The sequence below is a fragment of the Cupressus sempervirens genome, chromosome 3, assembly GCF_028749045.1.
Source record: "Cupressus sempervirens isolate cs-2001-9-10 chromosome 3, ASM2874904v1, whole genome shotgun sequence".
NCBI lineage: Eukaryota > Viridiplantae > Streptophyta > Pinopsida > Cupressales > Cupressaceae > Cupressus > Cupressus sempervirens.
In genome coordinates, this window is record NC_143120.1 from 996505740 (window position 1) to 996514642 (window position 8903).

Here is an 8903-nt window from a genome sequence, read left to right on the forward strand (position 1 = left end):
GTATACCCTTTTAAAAAGCAGACTTTACATCCATCTGATAGACTTTAAAATCTTTATATGCAGCATATGCAAGTAAAGTTCTTATTCCTTCCATTCTAGCAATAGGGAAAAATGTTTCTCCATAGTCTAGTCCTTCTTCTTGAGCATAACCCTTCCATACTAGTCTAGCTTTGTTTCTAGTAATCTCACCATTCTCATCTAGCTTGTTTATGAATACCCACTTGGTGCCAATCGAATTCTTGTCAACTAGTTTGGGAATCAAACTCCAAGTTTTTTTTTTCTTTATTTGATCAATCTCTTCTTTCATAGCTTTATACCAGTCATCATCTTGTAATGCACCATATACTGTCTTAGGTTCAAATTTTCTGATCAGACATGATTCATGTCTCAGTCTATTCCTTGTCATTGGTCTTGTATCTTTGTCACCAATTATCTTTTTAGCAAGGTGATTTTTTTTACATATTTGGATAATCTTGGCTCTATCCTTGTTTCCATGTTTGATCTTTCAAATTTAGGATCACTATGCACTTCATTGTCAGGTTGTTCTTCATCTATTTCATGTGTACTATCTTTAGAATCAGATTGTGCATTTTTTTCATTATGCAACTCAGCTTCTGAATGCAACTCGACATTCACTGGTTGGGACTCGGTTGAGACTGAAATTTTTGTTGAGTTTCAATTTGATTGACAACATCCTCATCAATAGGCATTCCATCATAAGAATACACAAAGGTTCAGTATTCATCCATTCTCTTTGGTTCTTCAGCTTGGACTTTTGTATGCTCATCAAAGTTTACATTTGCACTTTCCACAATTTTGTTAGTGTTAGTATTCAAACACTTGTATGCCTTACTTCTAGTGGAGTAACCAAGAAATATGCCTTCATCACTTTTTGCATCTTTAAGGATAAATAATTTGCAACCAAACACTTTGAAATGTTTTACATTGGGTGAATGACCATACCATAATTCAAAAGGAGTTGTATTTGTACCTTTCTTGACTTGTACTTGGTTCAGTGTATGAACAGCTACACTTACAGCTTCTCTCCAGTATTTTAGAGCAACAGTCTTTTCCATCATTAATGTTCTGGCACAGTCAATCATAGATCTATTTCTTCTTTCAGCAATTCCATTCTGTGGGGGAGTTCTAGGAGCTAACATTTGTCTTTTGATTCCTTTATCATTACAAAATATCTCGAATTCATTTGATGTGAATTCACCACCTCTGTCTGATCTTAGGCATTTCAAGCTCTTTCTTGTTTCCTTTTCAACTCTAGCCACATAACACTTAAACATTTGAAAAGCATCAGATTTTTGTTTTAAGAACATAATAGTCATCATCCTAGAATAGTCATCAACAAACAACATTATGTATTTATCTCCTCTATAGCTTTGTACTTCCATTGGACCACATAAGTCAGTATGAACTAACTCAAGTACTTCTTTAGATGTATAGTTTTTGCTTTTAAAGCTTGACTTTGTCATCTTTCCTAGCTGACACTGTTTGCAAATGATATTATCAAGCTTCTTCAATTTTGGTAAACCTCTGACTTTCTTCATTTTAGTGATATTGACTAGATTGTCAAAGTTGACATGATATAATCTTCTACGCCATAACCATTCATTATCAAATTTTGCAATAAAACAAGAAACATCATCCATATTAAAGTAAAACAGATTACTCCTTGTTTGATCTCCTTTTCCTATCAGTTTACCATCAGTATCATAGATTTTTGCAGTTTTGTTTCCAAATTCTACTATGCATCCTATATTGCCTAACTGTGAGACACTCACCAAATTGTAGTTTAATCCTTCAACATAGTATGCATTATCACATGAAATTTTCTCTGTGAGCTTAATGGAACCTTTTCTTTTGATTTGACATGGAGCATCATTACCAAATCTAACACTATTTTCATCATACTGAGTAAAATTAATGAACTTACTTTTGTCTCCTATCATGTGATGTGAGCATCCACTGTCTATGATCCACCTGTCATTCTTGTTCATACATGTTACCAGTGTTGTAGGCTCTTCTTCATCAGATTGGTCCTTCATGGCTACATAAACAGCTTCATCATCATTATCATCAGAATTTTCTTCAACAATATAACACCTCTTGCCTTTTTTTTTGTAATCTCTCTTTTCATCGTCTCTTCTAAATTTTTTTTTATTGCCTTCCTTGTAATCCTTTTTTTGTGTACACCTAGCAGCAATATGACCTACTTCATTGCAATTGAAACAAATGATAGGCATCTTACCTTTAAATTTTCCTTTGCCTCTGTGAAATCTTCTAGCAAGCAATGCTTCCAATTGTTCCACATCTTCCTCATCAGTGCTACTGTCACTAGATACATATTTCATTTTTCTTCCTTTCTTTGATTTCACCTATTCAGCATCTTTCAGTGATAACTTGGCCTTGAAAGCAGATTCAACATTCTCAGGTCTATAGTTGTCAAAGTTAGATAACTCAAATGCAGTGAGTCTACCTATTATACCTTCAAAACATAGATTGTTTCCTAGTACACATCTTAGTTCTTGTATTGCTGATACTCTAATAGCATAGATAGGGATCAGGGTTCTTAAGAACTTACTATTAATAGTATCTTCATCCAATTGACCACTCAAACATCTTATTGCACTTACCACTTCTTTTATTCTTGCGCCATACTGAGCAACATTCTCATTTCCCTCCATTTTCATATCATCAAACTTTCCTCTGAGGCTTTCTCTTTTTGCTCTTTGTACATTCTGATCTCCTTCATAGATGTCTAATAGGGCTTTCCACATTTTGAATACAGTGTCACAACCTCTGATATCATCAAATTCAGCATAGTTGAGTGCAGAAGAAATCTCCAGCATTGTTTGATTGTGTTCCTATTTGTTTTTCATGTCTTCTGCAGTAAGAGTACCAGATGGATCTACATGTTCAGTGACAATTGAATTTTGAGCATAATCTCCTATGGATCCAAGTTGTAGCTTCATCAAGCTTTACCATGCAACAAAGTTGTCTTTGTTAAGCTTGGGAACTTCTCTCTTAGGCATTTTGATCTTTTTTTCTTATAGTCCCTTTAAACTGAATCAGCAGTCAAGCTCTGATACCAATTATTAGAATTCTTTAGAATAACTGAGGGGGGGGGGGGGGGGGGGGGGGGGGTGAATCAATTATTCAAGGTCCAAATGCCCTAATAATACTTTTTCACTAATTTTAATGAATCCATACACTTTTCATCCATCCAAACTTAAATCAACCATATTAGCAAGTTACAGTAAATCAACATGTAGAGATAAAACATGCAAGATCAACACATGACACAGTGATTTATGTGGAAACCCAATTTGGAAAAACCCACCAGTAACATGCTACTTGATTTTCACTCTTCTAAAGTGATGCCCTATTAAAGGCCTGCCTTGTTAAAGGCTTACAACACATTGTTAAATGTGACCTTGTTAGAGGATTTTACCAAACTATTAGGAATGGGCCTGGTTAAAGGACTTCTGAACATTCACTCGGAATGTCACCCTGTTAAAGGATTTACCTCATGGCTATTAAACCAACCTAAGTCCATAGGATTTAAACTAATTGTTACAATTGCTAGAGAGTAATGATAATGGCTTTTTTATCTAATACAACTTACAACATACTTTGCAGATTTCATATCACACTTTAGTTCTATCCTTTTTCTTGGCTTTAATCACTTTAGCTCTAACTCCTTGTCTTCCTCTCAAGCTTTGTCTTCTTGAGTCTTCTTACTCATCATGCCATGCAATCATATCTGAGGTCTTCTTATCGAAATAGAGCAGCTATGATCTCTTTCTCCTTAGCACCTCCTTCAGCACTTTATGCTTTCATGCTTGACCACCTCTTTCTTCTGTTTGCTTCATGACCTTATGACTCCTTAAATAGATATCTGATTTTCCTTTTCTGCTCAATTCTCCCTCTCCAATTTTAGGGATTCAAATGGATTAGGTAGGATACAATGTATCTACCCTATATCTTGCTCTTATCTAGAAACTTCCTCTAGAGTCCATTTGTATCTTCAAAAATGTTCTACATGGTGTTCTGTGCCACTAGCTCATCATTCTTATCTTCCATTTAATTCACAAACTTCTAGATAACAACCTTGTCAGCTTAGATCTAGCGAATCTTCAATTTTAAAAATAATGCAACAACTCGGCATTATTGGTTTACTGATGCTCGACACTGTTAGAATATTCAAATATGGAAAGAGTACTTATGAGGGGGGGGGGGGGGGGGTGAATCAAAAGTATCACATTTTAGCTAATAAAACTTTTAGGTGGAAATAAATTGCATACATGTAAATACAACAAGTAAACATGAAACTAAACACATGCATCAAAAACACATAACACTGGAATTTGGTAACCCAGCAACCCTCCAAGAATAAGAAGGTAAAACTGGGGTGGGGATGATACCTACAAAAATTACTACAGCAATATTATTCAACCACTTCTAATGGTCTGCCCTGTTAAAGGCCTGCCATGTTAAAGGCTTTACACTGTGTCAATAGTGACCTGGTTAAAGGATTTCAAACACTTAACATGAAGTGTCACCCTGTTAAAGGATTTAATCACCTTTTGATAAGAATCTACAAATAGTTATTAAGCCAACCTATCTACATAGGATTTTCTTTCTAATACAATGGTAAGAGAGTATTAGGTATTATAAACCTAATTGTTTGCAATCCTTGATTACTGAATGCAGGAACTTGTTCTGACTCTTTCTTTGATTTTGATCCTCTGAGATCTGATTTCTGTTTGTCTACCTTGCTTTGTTCTGATCAACTAATTAATGAATTGTTGCTCTTACTTTCTAAGTCTCCTCTCGCCAAATACCATTCTGTTTTTCCTTTTTAATTTTGCTCTACTCCTCTCATTTTTTTCAATGAACCTTTCGTCTTCCTTAAAAAGACTTCGAAGACTTAGGGTTAGATATGGATCTACGATCCACATTGAATCTCAATTTCCTTCTTAATACTTGTCTTTTGTTGATTGGTTGCATGCCTTTCCAAGTTTTCCAATTAGCTGCATGCAAATTGCATAGGAAATGTAAAAGAATCGTTCTTATCTCTATATCTTTCGAGATTTATCTTATGTTGGCTACAAAAATAGTTTACATCATAGTTTATGCAATCACAAACTCTTATGCTGATATCCTGTGTTACTCGACTCCTGAGGCATTGTTAATGCTCAACACATGTTGTTTCTGGGATAGCTCGACACCTAAACAAAATTGTATCACTCGGCACCTACTGTTACTCGGCACTTGTTAACACTCGGCACCTACTGTTACTCGGCACTTTTTAACACTCGGCACCTACTATTACTCGGCACTTGTTAACACTCAGCATGTACTATTACTCAGCACTTGTTAACACTCGGCACCTACTGTTATAGCTTGGCACTTATATTACTCGACACCTACTCTTTGTTCGGTATTGTTTAGTGGAAAAATGATTAAGTGTATTGACACTCAGTTGTCAAAATTATTCTTTAAACTAACAATCTCCCCCTTTGACATGAGTGGCAAAGACACTTAACTAAGATCCCTATGACTCCTTGTTAGTTGATCCTGTATGTACACTCAGTGATTTCTGTCATGTTTCTGCATTCTGACTAATCAAAATTTGTCAAAAAAAAAAAGTATCCCAAAATTTTCTATCTTCCCCTTTTATCATACTTATCATTTCATTCATGTACTTAACTCCCCCATACTTAATCTCTTCTTATCACTCCCCCATACTTATTCTCCCCCTTTTTGACACTTATGTCAAGGATCTTACAAGGAAATGCCATACTTGGCCAAAAATGTACTATTTACTTCAAGGAGTACATTTAGAGCTGCATCCCAATTTGCTAGTGTGACATCCAATGACTTATGCTGGATGGAAATCTCTGCTGCTAGGTGTACAAGTCCATCAAATGAAGAAAGATTGGGGTCTTTCTTGAGTACTATCTCTGCATTTATCTACTCCTTGTGAAGTAGTTCCAAATGAGGAGTTATTGAGGATTGAATTTACATCAATTTAGCTTCTATGGTTGCCTCCTCTGCTACTAAGATAGCTAACTCTCTTTGTGTGTGAAGCGATTGGGCAAAATGCTTCTCCCTCTAAGCTGGATTTGTGGGGAGTTGCATGCTAGAAATTTTTAGATTGTTCTCCAAGCTCAGTATTTTCTAGCTAGTGTCCTGTGTGAATGTGGAAAAATAACACAACTTGTTGTAGAGGGAAAAGATGTTTCCTAGTATAGTTTTAACTATTTTAATTTTCTTTGCCAGTTCTACTTGTGACAGTGTTATATCACCAGATATTTTATTAATTACCTTGCCTTAGAACTTCCTTTCTGACCATTCGAGCAATTTGGCATTTGTTTCTAGGTCTTCACTAGTCACCTGGTCAACTATATCAGATATTTGCTCTATAATTGGTCTTGACTCATCTGGAGACTGTAAGCAGAAAACTCCTGTGAATATGTCTTTGATTTCATTCAAGGTAAGCTTATGCTTGTGTTATTTTCTTAGTGCTTCTTGTCTCCTTCTTCTGTCCAATGCACTCTGAATTTCATTGATCTTCTCTTCAGTGAGAGTGCTAGATTCATAATATGGGATCTTTATTTCTTCATCAAGCTCAGGAACTCCATAGTGAAGTTTCCTGACTGCCTTTGATGAGCTTGAGCCTGGTGTCTTGATTTGTAGTTGTAACCCATCAGTGCTCGGCTGCTGAAGAGTCTATGTTGGAGTACCAAATTTTGGTAATGCAACCAGTGTTTGTATTGCAAAATCTTCCTTCTTCTTTGTCTCATCTTTTTCTTTAGCTTGAGTATCCCTTTTATGATCGCTAGGTGGGGTTGAACTTGTTGGTTGTTCAGATGTTTCTTTTATTTCCCCTACTGTTGTACTTGTCATTTGAAGTGTACAAGTGACTACACTTGGTGGAGGTGGTGGTGGAAGAAATAGAATACCAGTAGTTTGTATGGTCAAGGGTGGCACTTGTTCTTTTACCTTGACTATCTTTGTTTTAACTTCTGGATTCCATAATTCATCAACACTGACCAATATAGGATTTGAACTTAATTTTGCTACTAGTGATGATTGGCAAAGGATTTCTAAATCCTCTGCAGTTAATGGATTGATGTTTGGATTTGAAGTGTCTGTAACATCTTTTATTTTTATAATATCTGTAGGTGTGATGGTGGCATGAGGAGGACTAGGAGGAGATACCTGTGTCTTGCACACTTTGATCTTATGGCTCAGCTGTATCTTTCTCTTCCTCTTTCTCCTCTGTATGTGCCTTTTCTTCCTTTTCTTCTTCACTCTTCTTCTCCACTTGTTCCTTCTCTTTTTCCTTAGTTCCTGACACCTTCTTTTCTCTTATCTTGGCACTTGCCTCTACCTTATATTCTTCATTATACACATCTTCTATTTTCTTGTAAAATATTTTCCACAATCTTGTGGATTTTGTAACTACCTCTTCAATTTTATTCTGTAATATGCTAAATGCTCTATGCTTGGGAGTGAATCTATTATTATTCCTTTTTAATGCATTTGTTACTTGATCTCTAGAAAAATTAGGCAAAAATCTAGCTAATGTTGACTCCCTTATCTCCCTTTCCATTTGTAAACAAAAATGCCATTTATCCTTTACAATTTTGTACAATTCTTTAGGCATTGATTCATCTAATTCTAGAGGTGTGTGCTTATATTCAGCCATCATAGCATACACAGATTCCTCTAATTTATTTTTCTCTTCTTTTGTGAGCTTAGAAAAATTCAGGTTCTTTAAACCTTTCAAATCATCATTCCTAATTTTTTAACATAATCTATCAACAACAGTCCGAGGTTTGTGTCTTACCATTTGAAATTGACTGTTGTCCTCTGACTCTGTCTTCTCCTCATCTGTTTCAGGCTGGGCAAAAAATTTTCTTTTCTTAGACTCGGTAGTAGTCTTCTTTGAGTCTTTCTTCTTTCCTTTTGCCTCCTCTTGGGCTTTTTGTGCTGCAGCCCTTGTGGTAGGTCTCTTTGGTGCAGGAGCAACTACTTTCTTTCCCTTAGATTGAGGAGCAGGAGGAGTTGTGGCCTTTCTTTTAACTTGTGCTTCCTTAGCTTCTTCTTCCTCAGCACTTTCCTCTTTATCTTCTCCTAACCCTTGAGTTAGACCTTGAGGTTTATCTCCCTCTTTTTCAATGTCTTCTCCTTCCTCTTCTGTTGTTCCTTCTTCTTCAACACCAAATTTTCTTTTGATTTGTCTCACCATTTTTTCTTTCTTCTTTACTGCAAAAGCAGTCTTCAAATCTTTTATCACCCTTGATTTAACAACATCATAGGTTCCAAAAGCTTTTACAATTTTATCAGCTTCTTCTACAAGAAGGGTTGTTATTGCTACAGAAGCTTGATCAATATCAAGTTCATAACCTAGTGGCCTAAGCCATCTTACTCTAGGTATAACTGCTTGTATATAGGTATAATCTATATCTACAAGATAACAAATGTCCTTTTCATATTTCTCAGTCAATGAGACTGGAATCCTCATTCTTTGTTTCATGGACTTTTTGAAGTCCTCAAAATAACTAGTCATTTGGGCATCAAAATTTTCACCCATCTGTTCAATGTATCCATTGATTTGTTCAACAATTGTTTTGTCTGGACTCCATCTTACCTTACCCACAGAAGGGAATTCTTTCATCAGATAGAAAAATATGCACACCAAAACTGATCCAAATTTGCACTGAGCTCCCTTGCACTTCCTTATAACTCCCAGATTCTCATTAATCTGTTGAAACATGAGCTCTGCTAGATCATAAGTGTGATCCTTTTTAATTGTCTTGTATGCAACATCAACTGCTATACAAGGTACACAGTTTAACCTGCTTGATTGATAGAATTTG